The sequence below is a fragment of the Phalacrocorax carbo genome, chromosome 3 (genome assembly GCF_963921805.1).
Source record: "Phalacrocorax carbo chromosome 3, bPhaCar2.1, whole genome shotgun sequence".
Lineage (NCBI taxonomy): Eukaryota > Metazoa > Chordata > Aves > Suliformes > Phalacrocoracidae > Phalacrocorax > Phalacrocorax carbo.
In genome coordinates this window covers 106,056,649-106,083,267 of record NC_087515.1, presented here as the reverse complement: position 1 = coordinate 106,083,267, position 26,619 = coordinate 106,056,649, and the positions used below count along the sequence as shown (strand labels likewise).

General features: G+C 40.1%; 1 long non-coding RNA gene across 2 annotated transcripts; it reads right to left on the bottom strand.

The window, feature by feature from the left end:
* Positions 1-2,122: 2,122 nt before the first annotated feature.
* Positions 2,123-26,556, bottom strand: LOC135312663 (uncharacterized). 2 transcript variants are annotated; one of them, XR_010372326.1, is made up of 6 exons: positions 26,176-26,556; positions 24,141-24,207; positions 23,536-23,587; positions 15,700-15,784; positions 14,500-14,675; positions 2,123-2,548 (listed from the first exon to the last, which is right to left on the bottom strand). It is a non-coding gene; the product is annotated as an uncharacterized LOC135312663 (long non-coding RNA). The 2 variants fall into 2 exon arrangements; XR_010372327.1 differs by lacking the exon at positions 23,536-23,587 and adding an exon at positions 19,499-19,583.
* Positions 26,557-26,619: the final 63 nt, after the last annotated feature.

The following is a 26,619-nucleotide window of genomic DNA, read 5'->3' as shown; positions in this document are numbered from 1 at the left end:
TTCATGGTCAGTTAGTGCCCTTTTGCTAAGCCCATAGGATATGACTTGCGCGGTTTCTCTGTTGTGCTGGCCGGGCACACCCTCTGGCTGCAGAAGCATGATTCCGTGGTTCTCATATGCCAGGCTTCTTCCAGTGTGCCCAAGGCAGCTCAGCGACTGGCCAAAGCTCTGAATCCTCCTGCTTTTGGGCTTGAACCTGTCTGCTTTTGTCTTCTGGTTGTCTCTAACTGGCTCCCAGTTATCTTTCTGTTCAGCTCTGTTACTCTCTAGACTTTGTGGTTTGTTGATATGATCTGTTTTCCTCTGTCATTCAGTCTGCTGTCTTTTGATACTGCTTTACTGGCAGAATTTCAGGCTTGATTATCTAGTCCTTAGGCCAACACCCTGTACTCATCACATTAACCTCTTCTAGCATCCACCACAAAGTGTAACGTCATCTGAATTGCCCACTGGAGACAGCACCTACCCACCCTAACTTCACAACAGGAGTGTGAGACCTGACCTGCACCAAAACTTGGCTAAGGTCAGTCTGAACAAATACAAGTACTAGCTAATTAAGTTCAGTGCCGATGCCTTAGCGCTGTTCAATTTACTAGAAGAGGTTGTAACTAAAGTGTCCAAGCACCAGTAGCCATATGAAATGTGTATGTGATAGCATCAAGACTTAGTGTCCTGTTAGTAAGTAAATAATAGAGCCTACGTAGCCTGCTGTCTCATAACCACTTTCAGCAAGGAAGCCTATCCTAATGAAAACAAAATGTTTGGTTCAGCAGCCTGTGTGTCTCTGTACTGTTGGTAGCTGAACCCAGCATTTCTGGATGTTGACCCTTTCCTGTTCATGATGCCTTTTTATCAGCATTTGCCACTGATTGTCTTCCCACTAATTTTAGGGTACCTTGGGGGAAAAAATGGGTTATGATTAACTGGCACATTAGCACTTGAACTCCTCTGTAATGCATACAGCACTTTGCAGGTTTGGACCTTAAACTTCCTGACTGGCTCTTTGATAGACCTCCAGGTCACGTACAGTAAACACTTCTGGCAGCTTTTGCTGTTAAAGGTTATGTTCTGACCTTTCAGGAACAGGTTGGACTCTCATGAGACCTTTCTTCTGATCTCCAGTCTGTTTGGCATTTGTGCCTGGTCAATGGGCTTCCAGGTTGCATCATACGTGTCTTTTTTCTCCAAGTGTGACATGTGGACCTATTTCACCAGGTCTTAAAACAGCTTTTGTGTTCCCTTTAAACACGATCGTGTTTTACATGCAAAGCCCTCCTTTTACTAGTTTCAGGGAGGTAAATTCCTACAGATCTTATTCTTTTCAGGCTTGTTCATCTGAAGGAAGTCTGTGTCCTATCCTGTGTGACTGTCTGAAGTGTCCCGTCGCAAATCAGAGGTCCTGCAGACCTCTCTGTTTCCTGCATCATCAAGTCACCTGTATTATAGTCCATTTAATTAAACGTGATTTCCCTTCTCAGAACCTTATCCTTACCTCATAGTACCAAAGATAAAAACATAATTTCCATCACTTTGAGAGCTTCACATGATAATTTCTGATGCACTCTGGTCAGGCCTCATGTCCATCCCATGCCAAAACATGAACTGATATGACTGTTCTATTCCAAAGAACACAGCTATTAATTCCCTTTCCATCTGAGCACAGTCTCTTTGGGCCTGACAGGCTTTAATTGAAAATGCCATGGGCCAATGACTTTGCAGTAGCTGTGCTCCCAAGTCTCCTCCTGAGACCTTGGGCTGTAATTACAGACACTCCACGGGCATTTCAAGATTGGCATCTTGCTTACATTAATCTTTATTCTTTCAGATGATCTTGTATTTTGATGTTCTGGTTGTTACATCATGGTTTCTTACGTATTCCTCAGCTTCACAAACATGTCATATCAAAGTGTAAAATGTAGAAAAACTGCCTTTTGCACCTGTACAACTGTAGACATTTCCTTGAAGGCTCTCAGTTCCTGAGATTCAGAGATGTAGAGGAGTTGGTAAGTGCTGACTGTAGAATGTTTGTTCCCAACATTTTCTTTGGAATTATTCTAATTTTATAACATGAACTTTTTTTTCAACAGTCTATAAAAATGATTTGGGACAGCAAAAACCTTGGCACATGGGCATCTCTTTATGTTTATTCTCTTTAAGCAGGAGTTGTCTCTAGACAGACAATTGAAAAAAAAAGGAAATATAAGGGATAGACAGACGACCTCTTTCATTGCCAATAAAGAAAGCACGTCCTTGTAGGAGGGCTTTGATTCTTATCATATGTTTGACTTGAAGTCACCCACATCGAGCTCACACCCAAACTTTGAAAATTATTTCAAACATTCCCAAGCCACAGTTGACTTCCTGTTCGATTTCTTTATTCTTTCAGGTGCTTTGTCTTTTCGCACATATTCAGCCACATGTATTCCTCAACCATCTCCTCCTTTGCTGAATCACAGATGTTGGCCATCAGTTATCACAATGGATCTGTTCTCAGGCTTGAACAGGTGTCTGAAAATCTAGGATAAATGCAGAGAACCCCATGGACCTGCTATAGGGTGAAGGAAAGCAGGATATAAGTCAGTTTACTCACAGACAGTAGGAAATGTAGTCACTGAATTTGAGGGAGGCATTCATGGATTTCTGGAGGACAGACTTTGGGCATTCATTGACCCAAGAAGAATACAAAAAATTAGCAGGAAAACAAAACTACTGTGCTGATATGGATGAAGGACTAACTTAAGTTTTTCTTTTTAACAGATTATAGTCTAATTCTTTGCCTTTACTCCATTGCCTTTGCTATTTAATGCACATAATTCTTGCCCTTCTCCACCCCCCTTTTAAGGAGATGGAAAGACGGGGTAGCAGAGGGAGTGGGAGCATCTATGTCCTAAACATCTCTGTGCTATTAATATTCATGGCAAGCTATTGTGAATAGACGGCTGTCAAATAGAAAATTCACATGCAGAATATTTTAATTTCAAATTCCTAATCAAAGAAGTACTGGAAATGAAAACTGAGTTTAAAACAAAACTGAAGATTCTGTTCATATCAAACATGCTTGAAATATGTGTTTCTTAATAATGTTTCCACAAAGTCTGCAAAATCTAAGACCACTGGTAGCATTCCTGTTCTCTGAACATTCCCAGTGCATTCAGGTATTTTGGATCAACAGATAAACAGATCTCTGCAGTGTTTGCAAGTGAAATAGTGCAAAACTGGGTTTGTGCCAAAGAAAGTAGAATTGACTAGAAACACAGACAAACAGAATACCAATTGGCTGGTCTATATTCATTGCCTGAACCAAGAGAAAGGGAAAAAAAGTAGTGAAATTGACAATTACATCTCTTCTTTCAATTCTTCATGCAGAATAATCTATGGTGTTACTATATACACAGGGAATACATATGTTTTATGAAAAAATCCACAAACCCCTGTTATTTTTATTGTTGCTAATATTTTAACTGTGTTAATTTAAAATGTCTTCCTTTTAAAAAAGCATTTTCATGCAATTTTTAGTTTTTATTTTTCTCTAAATGAGTCTATTTTATTAAGGAGAATAAGATAGAAAACACACATGGAACCACACAAACACAAAAGCATACAGTGTGTATAGTATTTGTGCTAACTGATAATAGAACCTCCACTCATTGTTTGAATACTGCCATCCTGATCCTACCTGCAATGCAATAAAATGCACACTGAAAACCAGGTTTAATGATCTTAACATTTTTTGAAATTATTTTAAGTACCAACATTGTGCAAGAGAAAATTTCTCTTTCACTGATCTGCTTATGTGAATAAACTTAAGCATATTTATTTCTCTTTGAAATCTACACTCCCACTGACTAAAGATGGTACATATGAAAGCTCACCAGCAATTCCTTTTTAAAAATCCTATTTGAAGTTGCTTATTTGTTTGACTAGCTATTATATTTTTTTTCTGACATGCTTTATGGTAGATCTCTGTCTTAAAATGTTTTTCTTTTAATATCTTATTTTGGGAGGAAAATGGTAATTTCTTTGAAAACATATCAGCTGTTCCTATGACTGAAATCACGAGGAATTATGTGAAGTACATTACATATATGCACATATGTAATACATGCACATATGTGCATGCATGTTATATATTATATAAAGTCTATCTTCAAAATGTGTTTATTAACCATCTTATGAAGACTAAAGCACTCTCAAAACTCTTTCTTTTCAATCTCCCAGGCATTTGGGACATGGTCTTGAAATTTTTCTTGAGACTGAATGGAGAGAAGCAGGAAAGGGGATCTGCAGAAGAAAATTGCCTCTTGCTGTCCTCTTGAAAACCTGTCTAAATTTGGCCAAGTTGGTAAATTGTAGTTTGCACATGAGTAGAGATTTCCTAGAGGTAAAAGTCTCTGAAGGTTCTGTGCGCACAGGTCAAGCTCCAGCTGACAGCAGCTTGCCCTTTCCCTGAGATGACTCCTCTGGGATGCTAGAGGCAGCGCCTGTTCTCCTAACTAGATGCTGCAGCAAAAAGCATCTCTTCTCTTCCTCCTGCTTCCCTGCAGGATTCAGGCAGGGTAGGAAGAGGGAGCTGGCTGATGCTGGTGCAGAGCAGGCAATGGGAGATGGTTGTGGGAAGACCAGGGAGGAGAGGGGAAGGGAGACCATGGACGTGCCGGGGGGCAGCTGACAGAGTGAGTGAACAGGACAGCTTCAGAGGGAATCTGATCATGGGGATACTGGCCTGGCTGCGGAAACAGACAACAGCAGGGAGAAAGGAGAGTTTTGAAACTACAAGGGGGACCACAAGCTAGAGGGGAAGGAGACTGCAATGAAGGGGACAGGCAGTCAGGCTGAGATGTGTACCCAGATTTGTGTATGGGAGTGGCAATAGTGAAACAGAATACATCTGGTTAGGAAGGCACAAAAGCAGCAAGGCCAAAAGCATGGGCTGGATGACATATATTTCTCTCCAGAGCCTGAGATCATGGACATCTCTGTGTATCTTAGATTAGTACCTTTTATGAAATCTGCTGTTGATTAGCCAAAATTATTGGTGGCAGCTTCTACGGAAACAAATCATGGCAGGTGAGTGCAGTAACAGGGCTGAAATTCTGGAGAATCAAAAGGTCTAAGCAGTAGGATAGGGTGACAGGAAGAGAGAATCTGGTGAGAAACTGAGGGCAAGATGCTGTTGTAACTGGGGAAGTCCATGTCAGACTACAAGCCAGAGTGATATGGAAAGGTACCAACTCTGAGATACTAAAGCAAGACTCAGCAATAACACCAGCCAGAGTATGCAGGGACGAAAGAGAGAAATTAAACACTCAACCAAGCTTGCAAGCTGAGGAGGAGATTGATAGTAGGTATATTCACGGCTATATGAGGATATTTGCAGTGGGAGTGTCAGAATTTCAGTTTGCTGAAAGTGTTAGGTGGCAGAAGTCACAGGCATCAGAAGCAGAGATGTGTGATTGAGCTGCACAAGAAGGTTCAAGCTAGTCAGATGAATGTAACAGTTGTTCTTTTAGTTATGACAGATGCATCCCTGTAAAGCTCTATTCTTCTACATGTGAAGACTACCCGGCTCACTAAGGGACTCAGCTACATGATTCTACATAAGTAAATGAAAGTCTGTGACCGGATCCTCAAGACAAACTTGCAAGATCTTGATCTGAAACTTCCTGGTAGTTAAACCTGTCTCCTTCTCAGATCCCTGTACAGCACCGGACCTGTATAGCTTAACACATAGAGTGATCTGAACATATTATTCTTGATGAGAAGTAGGACACTCTCTTCTGTCTGAGGGGATGCTGGTAGGGAATTCTTTAGTTTGGGGAGTATTTTCTCCTTACCAGCTGTCCAAAAGAAAGTTTATGTTTGGGCTACACAATCTGATTAAATGTTCCTTTCTGGCTGACTGGCAGTAGGATGGATCTCAAATAAGGCAGAGCAGGAACTGCACAGCTATCAGTATTCTCTCTACAGTGATTTAATCTGTCAAGCTGCATACAGTTTTATGCTATGGTTTTACAAAACAAAAATCTTTAATAGAAAAAAATCATAAGAGATACTGTGTCCTGCCAGTTTCACTGATGTGTCCCTGGTTCTCTGTACCCAGCTCCAGTGACACGTTGTGGCCATAACCTTAATGTTTATGACTCTCGTGCCCTTCTGGCATTGTACAAAACAAACCCCAAGAATCTAGCATGTATTTTTCTCACCTGCAGGAGTACTGAGTTTTCAAGGTTTTCTTTTGTTTTCATTACCTTGCCATCGTGGCCATGAGCTATTGTGCAGCACTGCATTTGCAGAAAACAAATTTGTATATTTTAGTTGCCATCTTCTGATTTTTAAACCCTGCCTTGTAGGATTTCTTTGTTTTCCTGAATGATAATAAATGCTTCAGTGATGAACCAACACCTAATTTGGAAGATAAATAGAAGCTACTTCATGTAGCTGTTATTTTCCTTCTTAAATTTTATTTTGGTGGCTAATCCCAGATGGGACATGAGTATCACATCCTTTTTATATAAGGACTTAATTGAGTGCATAAACTCTTATACAGTGTGAATCACATATGAGAAGCTTGATAACAACTGCTGCAATATTCCTATTCAACCCAGAATGGCAACGTCTTAGCTATAATTTACTGGAAGTACATTTTATAGTGAAAATCTTTAACAGACCACTGTTTAAACTCTTCCCAGAAAAACAAAATTATGAGGACAGGATAGCAGAAAAAGCTAGTGCACTTCAGGCATAAGAAATATCATGATAAGCATCATGGGCAAGTGAGACTCCTGGAAAAATTGAAGTTGTGAGCTGGAGTGGGAATGTAGGAAGCTCTGATGAAAATAGGTGTTATGTAGCTTGTCCCACCTGTTATAATTTAAAGTAGAAATTAATGGAAAAAATTAAAGAAGTTGAGCATATCTGCAGAGTGACTGATCCACCCTAAGTACTCAATTTCTCTCTGGGATATCCTTCCCTAGAGGGATAAGTTCTTCATAGGGGCTACAGCACATATACCTCTAGAAACAGATGATCACAGAATCACAGGTTGGAAGGGACCTCAGGGATCATCTAGTCCAACCTTTCTGGGAAGAGCACAGCCTAGACAAGATGGCCCAGCACCCTGTCCAGCCAGCTCTTGAAAGTGTCCAATGTGGCCAAGCCAACCACTTCCCTGGGGAGATTATTCCAACCATTGACTGTCCTCACTGTGAAAAATTTTCCTCTCGTGTCCAACTGGAATGTCCCCAAGAGCAACTGGTGCCTATTCCCCCTTGTCCTCTCCATGGGACTCCTTGTAAAAAGGGAGTCCCCACCATCTATGTAGCTGCCCCTTAAGTACTGGTACATGGTGATGAGATCCCCTCTGAGCCTCCTTTTCTCAAGGCTGAACAAACCCAGTTCTCCCAGCCTATCCTCATATGGCAGGCTTCCCAGTCCTCTGATCATCTTGGTGGCCCTTCTCTGGACCCCTTCCAGCGTGTCCACATCCTTTCTGTATAGAGGGGACCAGAACTGTGGACAGTACTCCAGGTGTGGCCTGACAAGCGCTGAGTAGAGTGGGATAATGGCTTCTTTATCCCTGCTGGTGATGCCCTTTTTGATGCAACCCAGCATCCTGTTGGCCTTCTTGGCTGCAGCAGCACACTGTTCACTCATGTTGAGCTTTCTGTTCACCAGCACCCCCAGGTCCCTTTCCACAGAGCTGCTCTCCAGCCAGGTGCATCCCAGTCTGAGCTGCACTCCTGGATTATGTTTTCCCAGATGCAGGACCTTACACTTCTCCTTGTTGAACTTCATAAGGTTCTTGCTGGCCCACTCTTCCAGCCTATCCAGATCTTCCTGCAGAGCAGCTCTCCCTTCTGGAGTGTCTACTTCCCCACTCAACTTGGTGTCATCAGCAAACTTCATCAGGCTACACTTGATGTGTTATCCAGATCACTTATGAAGATGTTGAATTACACTGGGCCCAGTATTGATCCCTGGGGGATCCACTTGTGACAGGTTGCCAGTTTGAAAAAGAGCTATTTACCACCACCCTTTGGGTGCGGCCTGTCAGCCAGTTCCCCACCCACTGCACAGACCACTTGTCTAGGCAATAACGCATTAATTTCTCCAGGAGGAGACTGTAGGAAACCATATCAAAAGCCTTGGAGAAGTCCAGGTAGATGATGTCCACCGCCTGCCCCATGTCAACCAGGCAAGTCACTTTGTCATAGAAGGCCACCAGGTTTGTCAAGCACGATCTGCCTTTAGTGAAGCCATGTTGGCTTTTCCCAATTGCATGCTTCGTTTGACTTGTGATGGCCCCAGGAGGATTCATTCCATAACTTTCTGTGTCTCGTATGATGCAACATTCATGAAACAATGTGTGAAAATATCAGCCGTACAAAGGTCCAGCCCTCGTTCTGTTGCTTAAACATGACTAACAGATAAACATTCAAACCCAGGTATTAGGAGGAAATAACCCTTCTTAAGGCTAGCAGGATTAAAATTGGAAGCAAGTAGCTGGTTTTCAGCAGTGAGAATCAATTAAGATATGGGGCAAAGCTTTCAGTAACAATTGAGATAGAGGGTCTTTCTGAAGAGTTACACATTAGTTAAATCACAAGTTATTTAATAAATACTGGTCAACATAGTTTGTGTTTTTTTGTTCAGGCTGGTCAATTATTTTCTCCCTGCCTTAAAAATCTATAAAGCAATTGCAGTAGTCCCATATAATCTTAACATATTAAGTGAAACCTTAATTCTTTTTTCACCTCATGGGTTTAGGGACAAGGTCTTGAACAAAAGAACAAGTGACTGTCATCATGAAGGGTGTACAACTCAATAACAATGAGAAGTAACTGAGAGGGGAAGGTCAGCTAGATGTTTCTGTGAGACACCTCCTCCTTTACTGGGGAGGAGAGATGAAGCTTTTCCGAGTGTAAAAGATATATGACAAGATACAGCTGTCTTTGCATTCAGAGATGGGGCTCATTAATGATCTTGAGTTGGGTGCAACTCCTTGTATATCATCAGGCTGAAATTTTGAGTCACAGGCTTGTCATATTATTGAAATAAATGGGGTCATACTAAGTGACATGTTCTTGGGCACTGGGAAGGTTTGGCCCCCAAGGACTTTATTTGCCTGTGCTAATTCTGCTTATCAATCAACTGGTCGTTCACATTTAATCCTGGCTCTAAAACATTCTTGCAGGAGAATCTTAATTTGTGAGCTCTTTGTGTTCTCTTGTGTCAAGAAGTTAAACTAATTTGATATTGCACTCCCTTGATAATGAAAAAGGCTGATGAGAATAAAAGAGAGTTTACAGTATTGTGTCTCATTAAATCATTTTGCATTTCAGTAGTAGGATGGTTTATCTGTCAAGTGGTGTTTGTGATACAGGACAGATTAAAAAAGCTGTCTAATCATACTGAAAATATGTGTTCATTATTTTTATTACAATAACATTCAAATTTCTGCTAAAAATCATGGCTGAATGGTGGTAGAAGTGGTACAAAATGCCTCAGATCCATCAATGAGATGTAAAGTTGCCAACGGCTGCAATTTCTGCTGCACCACCTCATAATTTAGGCTCGAAGTCCTAGTCTGATGTAAGTATCTCAGCTTTAATTTAAATCATAAGAATGCATTTCTAATCTTGTGGTGGTGCAGAAAAGCTTGAGAACACAAACTAGAAAGGGTTAGAAAAATGAGAAGGCAGCAAATAGAAGGATTTACCCTTCGGAGAAGAATAATGCCAAGTGCATTTAACACTTCTCAGGAGAACTGGGCTTATTGTGTCCACTCTAACCACATCTTTCACAAGCTGCCTCCCCAGATACACCCAAAGCAAAGCATCCAGGAGTGGGCTGCTGCCACTGGAGCAAGTTGGAGAACTATCTGCTATGGATCCTCTTTCCTTGGAGGTGGCATGGCGTGGGGAAAGCTCTCCTCAGGCCACAGGAACTGTCCTTGTTACAACTGCAACTGGCTCCTCATCACCATTTCTACTTGTGATCCTTCCCTCACGACACGACAAATGCAAATCAATTTATTAGACTTAACCCCTACTCCTTGGTTGCTGCTGAACTGCCTGAAGAAAGAGGGATGCTGAAAGCAGCTGTACGCTGGACTATTTTTTCTGATGGGCCATATGAAGCCCCACTGGATGTGAGGTGAGCATCCCAGGATTATAATTTTATCATAAACCTGAAGGCGTTTGGCTGATAGTTAATTATGTATGAACACAGTGAAATGAATTTTACCTTCACCTGCAATTAAAATGGTGTGACAATCAAGATTTATCAGAAAAGAACCTGCTTAAAACCAAACCCAAAGCTTTCCTTTGTACAGGAGTCTGATTTCTAGGCACAGCAATGTGCTTATCTGTGCAAGAAGCCTTCATGATCGTATTCACATAATAGTCTACTTACTGCAACGTACAATAATGCAGTGTATGATTCTAATGACAGAACTGTTATCTTCAGCTGTTAATTCATAAATAAGCGTCTTTACCCAACCAAATGTGCTGTCCTTTTCATTGTCGCATCTTGTGCTTGTGCTACTCTAAAGCAAATTTTTATATGCTTATTAACATAATTGTCACATAATATCTCTGCTCTTGACAAGAGAAATACAAGGCCTTATTTTTCGTACTTTTTGTATTAAAAAAATTCTAGAAGTACTTTTATAAAAATTAAGGTTAGTCTGAATTAAGCTCAAATTAAGGCAGATATTCAGTATTTTCTGTTTAGAGGGGAAAATAAAGGCCTAGGAGATACCTAGTCCTGAATGTGCTCATTAAAAAGATGCATAAATCAACAAATTTAACTCATGTTTATGGGTAAAAAGTCCAACTTACCAACATCTAAAATGATTATTTACGACTTCATGAAACAAATGTTCCTTTACCTTAAGGGTGAAGACAAAGAGGAGAAAGAGGAGCTGATTTCTTATCAGAATATGAGTAGAAAGACTCTCATGATGCCAAAGATATGTTAAATGTTACCATAACAATGAAAAGCAGGTCACGTACATAGCTGCCTAAATATGGGTTAATGAATATTTGGCCATGTGTAGCCTCTATGCAGTGCTGCAGTGCTCATGAATCAAAGAATGGCAGCATCTTTGCAGAGTGCTGAATCCTAGAAATGTTAATGAGGCAGTATGCAGAAGTCATAACTGTTGCCACTGTCAAGTGGCCATGAAAACGATTATCTGGTAAGATATTGGAGGCAGAGCTACTATCCCCTAAATTCTCATGGAACTCATCTGATTTACTAACTTCTCATTGCATCAAGATTTTTAGTTTGTCATGGCAACCTCGGAGCAGATAGAGGAGTAGGATGCCATCAGGCAGCAGTCATAATGCAAGCTTAAGTTAAATGACTCTAAAGTTAATGATCCAAATTCTTCACTGCAGCCGTGAGGCACACAGTGTAACTTGGGGGAGGTGCACAGATGCTGTAAATTACTTTGGATGCCATTACCATGACCCTGGGCCAGCTGTGTATCAGACCAGACCGGTGGCATAAGTTACAATATTCTAACTGCTGCTGTGAGTGGTCCTGAATGGCTGTTGTGGCAGCCATGTAATCCCAGTGTCATGCTGAGGCCCTGCCAGGCTTTATTTCCCTTTCCTTCCTTACTCTGGCTGTAGGGTTGAAGGTAACATGGGAACTGGTACACTTTTTCTGCCCCACTAGAAAATTACCCCACCCTGAATAATCCTTCCGTTGCTGATGGCCTTTTTAATTCAGTAAAATGCTGTAAGTCATCCTGAGCTCAAGGGACAAGCTAAGGCAATATGCTTTCCCTTGATTTGCATTTGTTTCTGTTTTACATTCTATTTTATCGTAATAGCAAGGATGTTAATTTTGCTTTAATTGTAAAGCTTAGATCCAAGAAAATGCTTTTAACAGTATCAAAAGACTATTCACCTGGGTGAATACCTGGGTGAATTACCATTTTTTAATGGTAACTGAAAAGCAATGTTATTGACAAAATTATCCATCAGTACAACAGCATCCTCTCTACAGTTTTCACAGTGTGATGATATTAGTGCATGTTAAAGCTGCCTGCCTGCTCTGCTGCCTGCTTTTTAGTGATAAGTATTATCTATTATATTGCAGGGGCTTTTGGTCAGATCCTTGCATATTTTGCAGTTTTCGGCGTATATTTCAAGATCTTCAAGTTTTATCATCTGCAGATAATCGTTACAGACAAACTAACAGAAATTAATCTAGTGGAAGAACAGGAAGAAACATCTGCAGCCAGGGATACCAACAAACAGAAGTTCGGAGGTAGCAACTGAATCATGTGAAACTAGGACAGAGCTGGCAGGGAACAGCCACTGTTCATCTATGCAATAAAATCCACACAGTTTAAGCCACAGCTATAAAATTAATGGGGTTTTGGTGAGCTGCCACTCCCTGGGGATAATAGTCAGCCTGCATGTCTAGATTTCTTACATGCTCCTTTTGTTATCCTGGCAACCTAGGCTGCTGAAGTCCTTTTTACACTGCCCTCCTCTCATTTTTTTTTCCTGTAGAGTATGCCAGGAACTCTCACAAAGCAGTCACTGTATTAGGAGACAGAAACTCCCAAAGCCTGGGTAAATATCAGCACCGTGGAGCAACTTTCACCCCTGAAAGGTCACAGACTGCAGCTCCAGCACATTGTGGGCCAGTCAGCAAGCAACCAGTCAAGCATATCAGTGCAGCATAATACCACATTATTACATTTATCTGGCCAGCATTAAATGAGCTGCAGTCCCATGCTTTGTTTTCCTTGACTTTGAATGAATGAAGCAGCTTTCATAGGCCATCCTAAAGCTGTTCATTCAAAGATTAGAAAAAGGCCACAGTGTCTGATGGGGGATTTAGACTAAATGGAAACACCTAACACCAAAACCATGATCGTCAAACCCTCACCCAGCTTCTGTGTAATCCTCACCATTTACATTTGCTAAATACCTAGTACAGAACATTAAAGTTACCCGGTAGCACCCCAGTTGTGATGGGGCCAGGGAGCTCTTGGGACAAGCTTGTATCTGTCTGAGCCTGCCTCTTCCTCCTGTGTCCTGAGCTAGTATTTGCAGAGATGAGTCTTGGACACTTCCTCCTACAAAAAGCAGTACCTTGAATAAAAGCGGTAATCCCTTCTCTCTTCTTTTTTGATGGGTTTTTTGTTTGGTTAGTTGGTTTGTTTTGAAGGTAGAGGGAAAAGGGTCTAAGAACTTTCCAGGTTACAAATCCCAAATGGACGACTGTGCTGCCTGGTAGTGCTGGGGCACTAACTCGGTGCAAGCTTCCGGGCTTCCCTTTGGGCTGCTCTGTGCTTGGTATACTGGTTTTTGTGGGTCTAGCTGTCTTGCAACGGGGTGCCTAAAGTTAGGTACCACATTGCTTAACATTTTGATTCCTAAATTTTTGTGGGATCTTGTATTTTGTTGATTATGACAGGCTGCTGTGCATATGGGGAATATTTTGGGAGTAACAATTTTCTAATCTATTTATCAAATCTGTCAGTTTGTCAGTTGAATTTGAAAAAGTATGCCAGGAACAGGTGCTTAGTTTCCTTGAATTTACGTATGTGTATATACATACACATATTTTTTTTAACCGTACAGCAGCACTAGGAAAACAGCAGTGGTGTATGCTACTAGACTTGTCACGCTCTTATCGATTATGTATCACAATACAGTAGAGGTTAAATGTTGATTCCATAATATTTTTAAAATATTATTTGAAGTCTTCACAATCACCATGACCAATTATTTAGAAGACTAGTGATAAATCACTCATCTGATGATTACTCACTGATAATGACTTCTTTTCCTTGGATGATTATTCTGTTGGAGATTATTGCACGACCTATAAAAGTTTCTAAAGCTGCTGTTTTGTGTGGGTGAGCCAACACTTTGTAGAAGGGCTCTGCATGTTACAACTTTGCCATTTGCCAGGGCAGGCTGCCTATCTCTGCCTTCACTTTTCTGAACATTATCAGAACATCTAGTTTCTATTCTGCTTTAGGGTCATGCTAAGTTACCGATTTGAAACAGTTGCTGTGATGTTGACAGTTTTAATTTGTTCCACTTGATATGCTAGTAGGCCTATTGTCTGTTCAAAGTAGATTTTGTGGTTCTGAAAGAGACAGTTTCTGTATTTTCTGAATGCAATGCAATTTGTACCCATATTGCAGCTTCAGACATCTCCTTGGGGGCAATTCTAATTGAAGTTGCTTGATTTCTGTTACCAATCACAGCCTTTTCAAACTGGGTTTCTTTTAATCTCTAATGCTTTAAGTTTCTCCTGTATTAGCAGGCCCACTCAGGTGTAACATTTTCTCTGAACCTGTCTGCTTGACCACAGCCCTCTGGTTTGCTTTAGTCACTGTCCCAGCTAACAGCTAAAAAGCACCTGATGAGCTCTGAGACCATCTGATACTTATGAGAATTTATTTGTCCTTTCTTAAAATGACTGCATGTAAATTAAGCCATAAATCTTACTCGGACTCACCTTTCAGCAAGTTGCACCTTAGCTGGACTCCCAACAGAGGCGGGCAGCATTCAGCGTGGATGCAAGGACCGCAATCTGGATCTCTGTCATTCAGCAGTCATTTAAGGCCTAATATTTCACAGTCCCTAAGCAAGTCACTTCAGGGGATCACCATGCAGAACTGTACGTGCATTTTTCTTGGGAAAAGAAGGATCTGTTGTCAGTTTAAACAGTACGCAGTGGCTTATGAAGGAGGAATCATAAGTTTGTATTCACTTGCATTGGAAGTAATGGTTTGTAAAAGAGAGGGTGAGGGTGGAAATTTCCACGGGAGTACATTTTCCCATGGAAAATATACAGATGTAACAAGTGCTGCTTTAGATATTAGGAAAAGCATGTAATGTATTACACGAGGGTTTTGCTTGCATCTTTGATTTCAGCAAGATGGCAAGTGCTTGACACTCGTGGATCTCTGTTATATCAAAGCCTTAAAAAAACCTGTTAAGTGTAATTATCTTCTCATTAATCAACTCATGATCTGGGGTTTTTCTGGACCTTAGTGTAACTTGCATTTTAAATACCCTTGGTTTATGATGAATTTGTGTTAGACTTGCATTGTAAGGATATATCAAAATGACTTTTTTTTTTCTTTCCAAGTAAATAGCTAATCATACAAAGCTTTTTTCTCAGCAACCGATGAGCTGTTTTTTTTCCATTTGGTTTTCCATCCACACACAAGGTTTATCATCCCTCCATTTCCTCTTTCAACATTTGATTTTTTTTTTATTTTACAAACAAATGTTTGAAGTTGGATGTGCCTTTAACTGAATAGCTGTCAGGAAGAAAACCAATGAAGGAGGAGAGGCAGGAAAGACTGACAGGAGAACCAGGATGTGTGTACCAGTGTCTTCAACTCCCCTTAGCTTGAGCAGCCTTTGCAGTTCAGGAAACCTCTGCCCCTGGCTTCCCGTTCTCTCCCCTCAAATGCCAGCTTTTTCCCATTAGGAAAGGTACTTAATGAAGAATTCAGGCAAGGTATTTTGGTCACATAGAAGAAGGGGGACGATGGAGTCTATGAGAGGAGACACTCAGGGTGGTTGGCAGGAGAGTTGTTTATTGCAGTCTCAGCATGGTGGCATGTTCTAGCTGCAAAATACTACCAGGGCAGAACAATACTTGCCTCTTACTCTAGGCTTTTGGTCCAGTAGATTAAATACTTACCGATCCTCTCTGTTGTGTAATCTCCATATGCCAAAACATTGGCCTGGCTATAGAGTGTGTAAGGCAGGAGGCAACTGCAAGCTTCCTGCAAAATGTACAAGGTATGTTTTATCATCCTTGATTTGGAGATGGGGAAACAGGACACAGAAAATTAAGTGGTTTTCTTGTGGCAACAAGCACAGCTGGAGCTAGTAACAGTTGCAGAATTAAAGCACTCCCACTGCCCAGTTTTGTCTCTGTTTCATTTATATTTTGTCGTGTCACTGCATACAGAGAGTTAAATATTAATTTTGCTTGTGAAATAACTTAGGATACTACTCAGGCCTTTACTAGGTTAGTGCATTGCAAAACCTTCACAAATATTTTAGGGTGGCTCAGCAGCAGCTAGATCATTGATTATGAATTAGCTGATGCTTAGACATTATGAACACAGCCTAGACCCAGATCCAGGGCTAATAGAGACCCAGTGAAATCACATCCATTGAAATCACAGTCTCTGAGCAAGTTCAGTGTTACAATATTTCTCTAAGTAGTAATATATACTAGGTAGAATATCTCAGAAATTACAATATGGATATTATGGACAAAACTGCCATGCAAAGAATCATTATTGTTAATCTTTAATAAGATATTAAATGCACAAGGGTCCAACTGTACACCATAACAAATTTTTTATTTCGAAAGTCTTTTTTAATGTACAGTGTTTTTATCCCATATGTAACATTATAAAAGTTTCCAATTAAATAAAATTATATGTAAGGAAAATCTCATTTTTATACAAGATCTAAACTTATAATACCAAAAAGACACAGATTGAGAAAGGCTATTATTTTTGTTGCTGGTAAATATAACAGTATGTAGGGAAAGCTTTTCCCCACGGGGTTGATGACCTTTCAATGTGTTATTAACGGAAAGTGAATTCTTCAATAGAAAATCAGCATTCAGGCTATGGTCCTGAGGATCTTTTTGGATCCTGGTAAATCTTTGCTGATAGAATTCTATCTATTGCATTGTTACCCAAAATAATGATGCTCCATTTAGATTTCCAGGTTAAATCATAGTGCACTAGAAATGCATGGAACTGGTGCAGTTTACTAAATCGTGCTATGAAAGGTTAGAATTGTTCTGCATAAGCCTCAGAAGGCTTGAGGTAGTCCATGAAGCTTTTGTTAAGCTTTTTCTCTTGAATTTGTCACACCATTAACTGATAAAATAGATGTACTGACAGATTTCCAACTATGTTAGAACCCCCCAAATCTAGCCATCTGAGGGAGAACTGTTGTATACTAGTTTTCTTGATACAAAAGTTTTCAGAAGGTTCAGCTTTCTCATTTAAATCAGCTTCTAGCAAAGAAGAATACTTCCATAATGAGTATTTTATACTTTCAACGTGTGGTGGCTATACTAATCCTGCCAGTACCATGGACAGGGAGAACAGTGAACATCATCCATCAAATATCAGACACTGGAAAAGTAGATTTTTTTTCTTACATTCAGCGGAACTTAATAAATTGTTTCAAGGAAGGTTCTTTGCCATTAATATGTAGTTTACATATACTACAGCTGTTTTAAGCCACTGAAACTATTCATGATACAGATATTCATTACTGTATGGTAATCAGCATGGCTTTATTGGGTCAGCACACCAAATTGCAATGTATATTAGTTTGCTTTTAAGAGAGCTTGGAATGGAGATTTTATAGTTAGAGATACTAGTTATAATGTAATTGATTAGGGTTTACATCATCTGTTGACATTTTAAATCTATAGTCCACATTTATTAATTGAGCTTAGCAGCACAGCATCATATTCAGATTACTATTGACTCCTACAATTTATTGAAAAATGATCTTGTTTCACCTTACATATCAGAATCAGTTTGCAGAGAACCTTTCTGCTGCAGAGGTATCTGTATTAAATTAGTACCACAGATTAAAAGAGAACGAAAGGTTTGAAATGTCATTAAAATTGAACAGTAAATTTCTCACTTTAAAAAAAGAGGAGAATGTCTCATTTCTCATCAAAGGTAGGCAACTAATTAGTCTCACTCCAATTAATACTTGGGTTATACAGAAGATGGTTGATTCTGTCTAGATTTTTATCCTTTGAACATATGACAACAAGGAACATGGAAAGTTTTCAACTTTCATGTTTGTGCTGGTACCTTGAAGTGTGAAGGTATGGGTTATGCACAGGCAGTGGTGTGTTATTTTGGCTGCAGAGACAAATGCATGCTATTTAATCACTTTTATTTCCACTGTTTACAACTGATAAAGAACAGATCTTGGCCAAGCAGAAAGCGTGTTAACCTTTCTGTATGGTCTACAGATGGCTTTTGAAAGTGTATCCAGACTGGTGATTCCAGAGAACGTAAAGATAATGGCAACACCTAAAATATAGGCTCGAGGTAAAATGCAGAGTCTGGGCCTAAGATGGCCTTCCGAAAGAACATCTAGCCAGTCTCAGTTTCCTACAGCCAATCCCGTAAGGCTGCCTACTCCCCCAGCTACCGCTTGTTCCCCTTCTTTTAAGTCTGCTCCCACGCACAGCAGGCCTTAACATAGGCTCAACCAGGGAATGCTTTGGAGCTCCAACCTGCTTCCTCAAACAGGAACAGCTTCCATGCACTCTGCAGAAATTGCTTGCCCACAGGCTAGCATAATACAAATTTGCCTTGAGTTGTGTGAAAGGAGACCCAAGGGGAAACAGGTAGAACAAAATTGCTTGCTGAAGACAGTATGTGGGATGATGGAGGAGAACCGTAATGGGTCAAGCTCAGAGCCCAGTGTTTTTAAGCAATCTCTTGGACTGCTCATGGCTATAGCTGGGTCTGTCAATGGTAGGAGGGGTACCGGAGAAACAGTTGTGCAGCTAAAAGTGCTCTAGTTGTGGCTTGTGCTGTTTCTAACACAGACCAATTACTAGTCTCTCCATTTTGGGGAAAATTTTACTCCCCTTTCCATCCCCCCAGCCCCTCATTAGAGATACAGTGATTTAGAAAGAAAGTCTGCTAAGTTGAGGGTTAATTTGTCTTAGAAAAAAAAATAAACGTGATTAGCTTGAACAGGTACATATTTTAAGCTCTGTCATCTTCATTATGGGTTGGAATTCTCCTGGTTGCAGACAAGCTTTTGCCAGGAATAGAGGACAGATCTCTGACAAGAAGGATGCACAACCAAGTTCCCTAAGTAAATTAATGCTGATCTTAGCATGCTGCTCTCTTTCGCTTTCAGGTGCTTTCTATGAGCTCTCTGACTTCTGCATCTGACTTCCTCTGCATCTCTCCAGTGTCCTTTATGCCATTTTTCTTTTTTTCCTTAAACAAAAAAGGGGAGATGGGACTGTTTTCCAAGGAACTGGGTAGAAATCAAGTACAAATACTTATACACAGACTTTCTAGACGGTGAGGTGATGCAGGCAAATGCAAATTTCTCAATGTCCCCGAACACTGGTCTAGTGCAGACTGCTACAAGCACCAGGCCACCTGCCTCATTGGCTTTCTGCATTTCTGCTGTTCAGAAGTGTTTCCTGGCACAGGTCACAGCAGCACATACTGCAGATCTTCGCTGACTGCTACTGTGCTGGCCTGCTACGAAAGAAGAGGATTGCTAAAATGTGGACTTACAACAGGCAGACTTCTTTCCTGTTCTGCACATTCTCCTCTTCCACATGTACGTGGCATGTGGAGGTAGTATAGAGGGAGGCTGTTAAACATGGCTGCTCTTTGAGCCAGCAAAACTGCTGTTAGGCAATAGTACTTAGTGACCCCCCGTTCAGTGCCATCTTTCCAAAATCTAACCTGTCTCAACGTCTCCTGTGTAGCATGAATCAGGCCCATGATGTTTAAGAGTGCACAGAAAATGAGGCAAAAAAATTAATTCATCCTGGAAAAAAAATAAACAGCATAATTTGAATAGTATATAATTGAACAGTGTTACTTCTGTAAGCATTTTCTGGCCTTAGCTTGTAAATTAAATCAATTCCTGATAAATAAATATGTGGAAATCCAATATCATTACTTCACTTGTTCATATTCCTTGCTAGAGAATTATTTCTCTGTAACAAAGCATATTTTCTGCACTGTTGAACTACATCCATCTTAACGGGATCTGCCTCTTTTGGATTTATACATTTACTTGAGTGGGTGGCTTGCCTGCCTGAGAAAGGGAGTTTCCTGAATTATGAAAACAAGAAAATCTCATATCCACAATCCACTCTACAATTTTTATGACACTATATAAATGTTAACAGAAGAGTTATTAATTTTCAAACATAATCATCAGTAACTATTCAGGTTTTTGCTTTCCCAGTAGTTTATGAACTGGCAGTAAATCTTACAGTGCTTTGGTGATTCACTTGAATCTGGGAAGTGAGTATGTCAGTGAACTGGGTATGAAACCACTGTCCTTTCTTTTTTCCCCAGTATTTCCAAAGTACTTCTGCTTTTGCAAACTGCTTCTTGAATGGCACCAACTGTGAGCAGTTTGTTGCTCTGTGATGAGGCACTTTGTTTTCTTGGACTGAAAGGGAGCTTCAGGAGCCAGATCCTCAGCTGGTGTGAATATATGAATAGTGCTGAAGTAAATACACTGCCATTTAGGCTGCCTCCTGATGTTCCCTTTCATTCCCTTAGAGTGGTGTGCGTCATTCCACTCACCCAAACCTAGCATGGCTGACATTATTCAAGATGTTATTTGCAAAGCAGAAGGGCTTTGCTCACTGTAAGGCTAAAGGGGCAGTGGTTCTGTATCCAATTCATTCTCTCTGCTGCTGAAAAGCTGTTCACAGGCTATTGGCTCAAGCAAATCACAACATATTTACTTCCAAAGCAGAAAGCAATAAGCAGTTACTCAAGGGTACATCAGCAAACTGAAGACAATGGAATTGTGGTCGTTTACTCTGGTTGAAGGTCTGCCCTAGTTTTTAAGAGCATATTTTTAATACCTGACCAAGGCTTCATTTTTCATACACTGGTTTCTATTGCCAATAACTTGTTTTCCTGGTGCCTACCAAATAAGTTCAGGCATCATCATGTACCATACATAACACTGTGCAATAATTCTGTTATGTTGAATCTAGAGACTGTGGAGCAAAGACAGCATTGCATAATGAGTTGGAGGGAGGTAAAAAGAAAGAGGGGTCAATAAATAACATGCAGCGGAAAGATACTGACAGAAGCCCCAAGAGAGTTCTTCAAGAAAAACAAAAGTAGAGTAGAAGACAAACAGAAATGGTGAAAGATGAGGAAAGAAGGGACAGGAAAAAGGTGTTTACACTTGTTTAGCACTAGCCGTGGGAAGGCAAACTTTTTTTTTTTTTTTTTTTTTTTGCTTTTTATGGTCAGTGGTACCACCACTCTAACATGAATGTTTTAGTTCAGCAAATCAATCTAGTTTAAGAAAACTTTTGTAGGTCTTCTGGATGTATTCCATGTAATTATTAGTGATACATTTGATTAATAAATAGTCATACTACAAATATTATTTTATTGTGGTGGGTTAATAATAAATTCTTTGCATTGCTTTTAAAGCTATCAAATGGCTTGCACATTGAAAAAATATTAATTTCTTTGTCTATAATGGGCACTTCAGATTACTATCTCAAGTGTAGATGTCTGAGCTGCAGGCGTCAGATTAAGTGAATAGATCATCACTTCCCCTCTGCATCAAAACTGGAAGAAGGTGGTTTGTGTTCTGGACAGTAGTGTAGATGTCAGTGTCTGAGGATAGATGAGAGGAAAGACATGTGAGGTCTCCCATTACCTTTGAAAATTTGGGATCTCCTACCTCCTATAGGTCTTCTGAGTATGAATTTGTTACATATACATAAGACATGCATATGTATAAAAAAACATTGAAGAAACCTGTATATAAGTTTGGTCTGAGCACCAGCACAGGTTGCCCAGAAAGGCTGAAGAGTCTCCCGCCTTGAAGATATGCAAAAGCCATCTGGATGTGGTCCTGGGCAACCAGCTCTAGGTGCGCCTGCTTGCTCACTATGTGGCCTCCTAAGGCCCCTTACAACCTCAAATATTCTGTGTGTAAATGACATATTCAATGTTCAGGAATTAACAAATGTATGTCACTATTCTACTGAACAAAACACCACCAAGTATATTCTTGCTGCTAGGGATGAAGAAAGACTGAAGTGACAACAGCCATGACATGCATTCCTATCACAGTTATAGAAATAAGTATATACAATCAATTACATTTTCCTGGCTGAAGGACGAATTGAAAGAATATCCTATATTATAAAAAAGCCTTGGGTTACAGCTAGTGGTCATACATAAATGTGGTAAAAATAAAACTGTTTTTTTAATTTCTTTTTTTCTTTTCAGTCTTTGAATCATGTAGCTAATAACACATTCAAAAAGTATTAAAAGTTTAATGGAATTTACTATAAGTTACATGCAGACTTTTTTATTCCTAAAGGATAATTATAATTATTTGAATTCTTCTCTTCATTAAAGATGTCTAAAGTGAAGTTAAAGAAAGCATGTGAATTTTCTTCCAAGGCTCAATTCAGATATGAATACAACATTGCTGCCTTGGAAAAATTTGTTTAGTGAAACAGAACATTTGCCTTTTTTTTTTTTTTTTTAAAAAAAAGCTAATTCCTCTGTTCTTCACTGGATTATGCATTTTTATTGGCTGTATTGATATGATTAGGGGAATAATTGCTGGAGTTTAATTTTTTTCAGTGGTTTGGTAGGTATTCTGCATCTCTGTCAATTGCTCAGAAGAGAATACCCCCTGCAGCTAATTAGAAGAGGTAAAATAAACCTACAAGCAGCCTGGTTCCATCTCAATTGTTATCATAGGGGTTAGAGTCTGGTACAAAGCCTGATAAATCTACCATAGTAAAATAGGTGTTGGTAAACCACAGTTTGATTATAACAATATCAAATGTAAATTTGTAGAGGTGTAGGAAATACAGTCATAAATTTACAATAAAAGATATCAAAGCCTACCTCCTCTGAATCTTTTTACAGAAGAAAATCTTTGCAATACACCATATTATAAAAAGCAAAAATAGCTTTGTACTTTAATACATTGATATTGTAACAGAGAGGAATCAAATACATAAACAGACGCTGTGTGCAAACAGGGCACAGAATAGTTGACCTTATGTCGCAGAATTGACAGTTCGGAGTCAGCAGAGAGAGAGGAACAGATGGGTGTGTAGAAGACAATGACAGAATCCTGCTTAGCCCTGCACACAAACAGGTGCTATGCGGTCTAGGTTCTTGCAGCCACTGTGGCAAAGGAAGACTTTAAAGAGTATTTGAAGGAAGATAATACAAGAATGAGATGATTTCTGCATCATTTTCTATACTGATTTTAATCAGTCACAGCAAACTAAACTCTCAGACCTGTGCTTTCCTCTCTCCTAGGGCTGTGATCTCCCATCATAGCTAAATGCTGTCTGTGTACCTCAGCATTTCATGCCATTGTACCAAAATCATGTGATTGCCAGGCATATTCACGGAGCAATGATTTTCCTGTGGTTTTAATTTCAGAAGTATTTTTTTCCCTATGTATCTGTGCATCTGCATACAGTAAGGAATACTACACATTCTTGCCCCTTCAGCATATCCCTCACACAACCAGGCAGATTTGTTTAAAAGTCCCAGGCCCCAAACTTATGACATGAACAAATCCGCTGTGACTGAGTCTTCCTATGGAGGACTGTTGTGGTTCCTGTGGTCCAAGTGGGTTCCATAACTTTCCCTTTCTTTGGTCTCATTGTTATGCTCTGTAGGCTCTGATTTGATCTTCACAGCACTTCCAATTTTGTGATCTAGCAACCCTACCGCCTGGTACCAATGCTCACCTTGGCTGCTGCTGTGGGTATCTGTCATCAGACAAATCTTTTTGTGGTTGATCTGTAGTACAACCACGAAACAGAAGGACTGCCAAAAGGTTTATAGGACAACTACTCTTTAATTTTGATGGCACAAATGATGCATAGGTCTGGATACAAGAAATAAACCACCTATACATATTGCTTATTAGACTCAACACCTAGAAATAATCTCTGGCATATGGTCTGAGCCTTCCAGAGTGTTTTTTTCCTAAATATGCCTTCTTTTTCAGTTGTAAACTCACAGAGTGCCACTCTTCTTTCTTCTGTTTGTCCACTTGTGTTTGTTCATTCATAGCTGATCAAATAAGAGAAATTCTCTTGGCATCAAGAGCATGCTCTTATAGTTTCCTTCCCAGTTCTGTGGTTTTAAAGTCTGCACTCATATTTAGTTTCTATGGGATATCTAAATTGCAGGATTAAGCAGAGATAAAACAAACTGCTTGGAAGCAAGACACAGAGCTAAATGAAGGCTAATTTACTCAAATGTTGTGGATGATATCTGAGCTTAATTTTATCTGCTTTTAATCTTTTGATCAAGTTTAGACAAGAACAGTATAATTTGCTTCACTTACCTCGTATACGTTAGTTTTAACAGGTAGGCACGTTCAAAAATGCACAAGTTCTCACAGTCTGCTCAGCCTAAACAGACACAATGATACGATGCACAGAACATGTGCATGCTGTTTGCCACTTGTAGGGAGCATCTGGTGAGACAAATTATTTCCCTACATTACGCCCTGCCCTTTCCCCCCACATCAAATTAAACAGGAAAACCCAGTCACTAGACCTCATAGAAGCAATACAGAATTACATAGTATTTTCATAATGCTTTTAAATATATGATGATATTTCACAGTTTATTTTGTCTGCTCTTAGCAACATCACAGATACAGTGTTATTTTTGTGGTAGAATGTACTGTTTTTATAGGAGCCTTTTGGATAGAGAACATATGTTTGTCTTTTTACCTGTTGGACAGGTCTGATTATCAAATATTTATTCTTATTTAAGCTTGTAGCACTTTTAGTTTATAGTCATTATTTCAGTTATATGCACTTTCCTGCTTTTGTGTTTTTGCCTTGTGACAAAGCCCTGTGAAATACTTTTACATTAATTACAGAGCTAAGTAAGTTTGGATGTTTATGATAAAATATTCAGAAGACAATGGGAACTTGGCCCTATGTGCTGTAGTTTTTACTCCACATCTTAACACAATTAGATGTTCTCATTCCTAATGCAGTGTTCATTATTTGTTATCACCACTTTCTTGAGTTGACTAGCTGTTTTACTGAATGTGTTTCTGAATCAGCAGCTGTCAATAAGCCTTGAAAGAGGTGTTTCTGTATAAGGAGTCTTAATATTTTTGAAGACAGTAAGTCTTAGGACCTTTGAGACCTCTCTGGTTTTGCAGAAATATTTTTGTCCCTTAGGAACACTGTGTAAAATTGAGGACTAGGTTACTATACTTCTGGAAGCCAATGTAACACAAGCAAAGAACAGTAACAACAGTGACTTCACTGTAAATGCACTGCAAAACAAAGAAAGCTAACTTTTCCATTCACATAGATGGTACTTTAATAAATAATCTCTTCAGAAATTTCTTGAGCATTACTGAGGCTTCAATGCACACTAATTTTTGCAGTCAAACTAAAGGTCAGCTTTACACCCAGACCCACAGGCAATCTCCAGGAAGAACTTCTGAGCTGCAGTTCAAGAAGATGATGGGAAGGTCACGGTCGAAGGCAAAGCTTTGCCTCCAACTCATCCTGCCCCACTCCTTAAACTCTAAGCACTACAGTGCTAAGTTACAAGCAGCAGATTTCTTGTTCCTATTCTCTTTATAGCCCATGACTATCTGCTTAGCTGAAAGTAGAAGACTGATCCTTAGAACAGTACCGTGAGAAGAAAAGGAGCCAATGTTTATAGATAAAATATATATATGAATTAAGATATAACTTAATGGGAGGCTGATTGAACCCTCCACCACTGTATCTACTTTCAGGGGAAGTTAGACATCTACCATCCCAGGCCTTTATTTGTGCTAACATGCTGTGAAAAGATAACATCAGCTGCAATTTCATTACACTTTTTAGAACCTATTTTCTATTTTGAGTAACAAACAAAAAGAACTTAAACTTAAACTTAAAACTGTGTCTCCCAACATTGTTACTGATACTATCCCCAACAAACTCTGTTCCAGTGAATACACAAAGTTAAATCACTGATCAAATGTGCCCTTACTGCAACTCTGGAAGATGTGAGGTTTCAAGAATCTAGTTGGGTGTCAGAAGCCTCTGGTCTGTGGCAGGTTGGTCTCAGCTGGCAGCCAAAGCCCCATGCAGCCACTGGCTCCCTCCCTCCCCTCAATGGGATCGGGGGGGGGGAGGGGGGGAATTGGAAAAATGAGACTGAGAAGACTCATGGGTTGAAGTACTGACAGGGAGATACTTTATCAATTACTCTTGTGGGAAAAACAGACTTGATTTGGGGAAATTAATTTATTGCCAATTAATATAAATATTTAATTACTAATTTAATTACTAATTAGGATATTGGGAAATAACAACAAAACCAAGACACAAACATTAAAACAGATAGGGAAAACATACCCTTTCTCCTTCCCCAGGCTCAACAGACACCTCTCCTCCCCCTTGTTACCGCAGCAGCAACGCTCTGTCCCCTCTGTGACGGAGTGGGGTGGTGCAGAGCAGGCCTGGATCTTTTGGATTTTTTCTGCTGCTCTATCCTTCTCAGACTTTCTTCTGCCCCTGCAGGGGTCCTGCATGGCTGCAGTGCCTTTGGGAATCCATGCTCTGGTGCCTGGAGCACCTCCTTCCCTCCCTCTCCTCTTGTGACTGGCTCACAGGGTTGTTTCACTTTTTTTCCCTCACTCCTCACCGCCTGTGCAGTGATTTTTGCCCTTTCTTAATTAAACTATCCCTGAGGCAGCACCACCGTGGCTGCGGGGCTCGGCCGTGCCCTGGGGTGGGGGGGTTGGAGCCGGCTGGAACCGGCTGTGCCCGGCGCGGGGCAGCCCCGGCCGCTCCTCACAG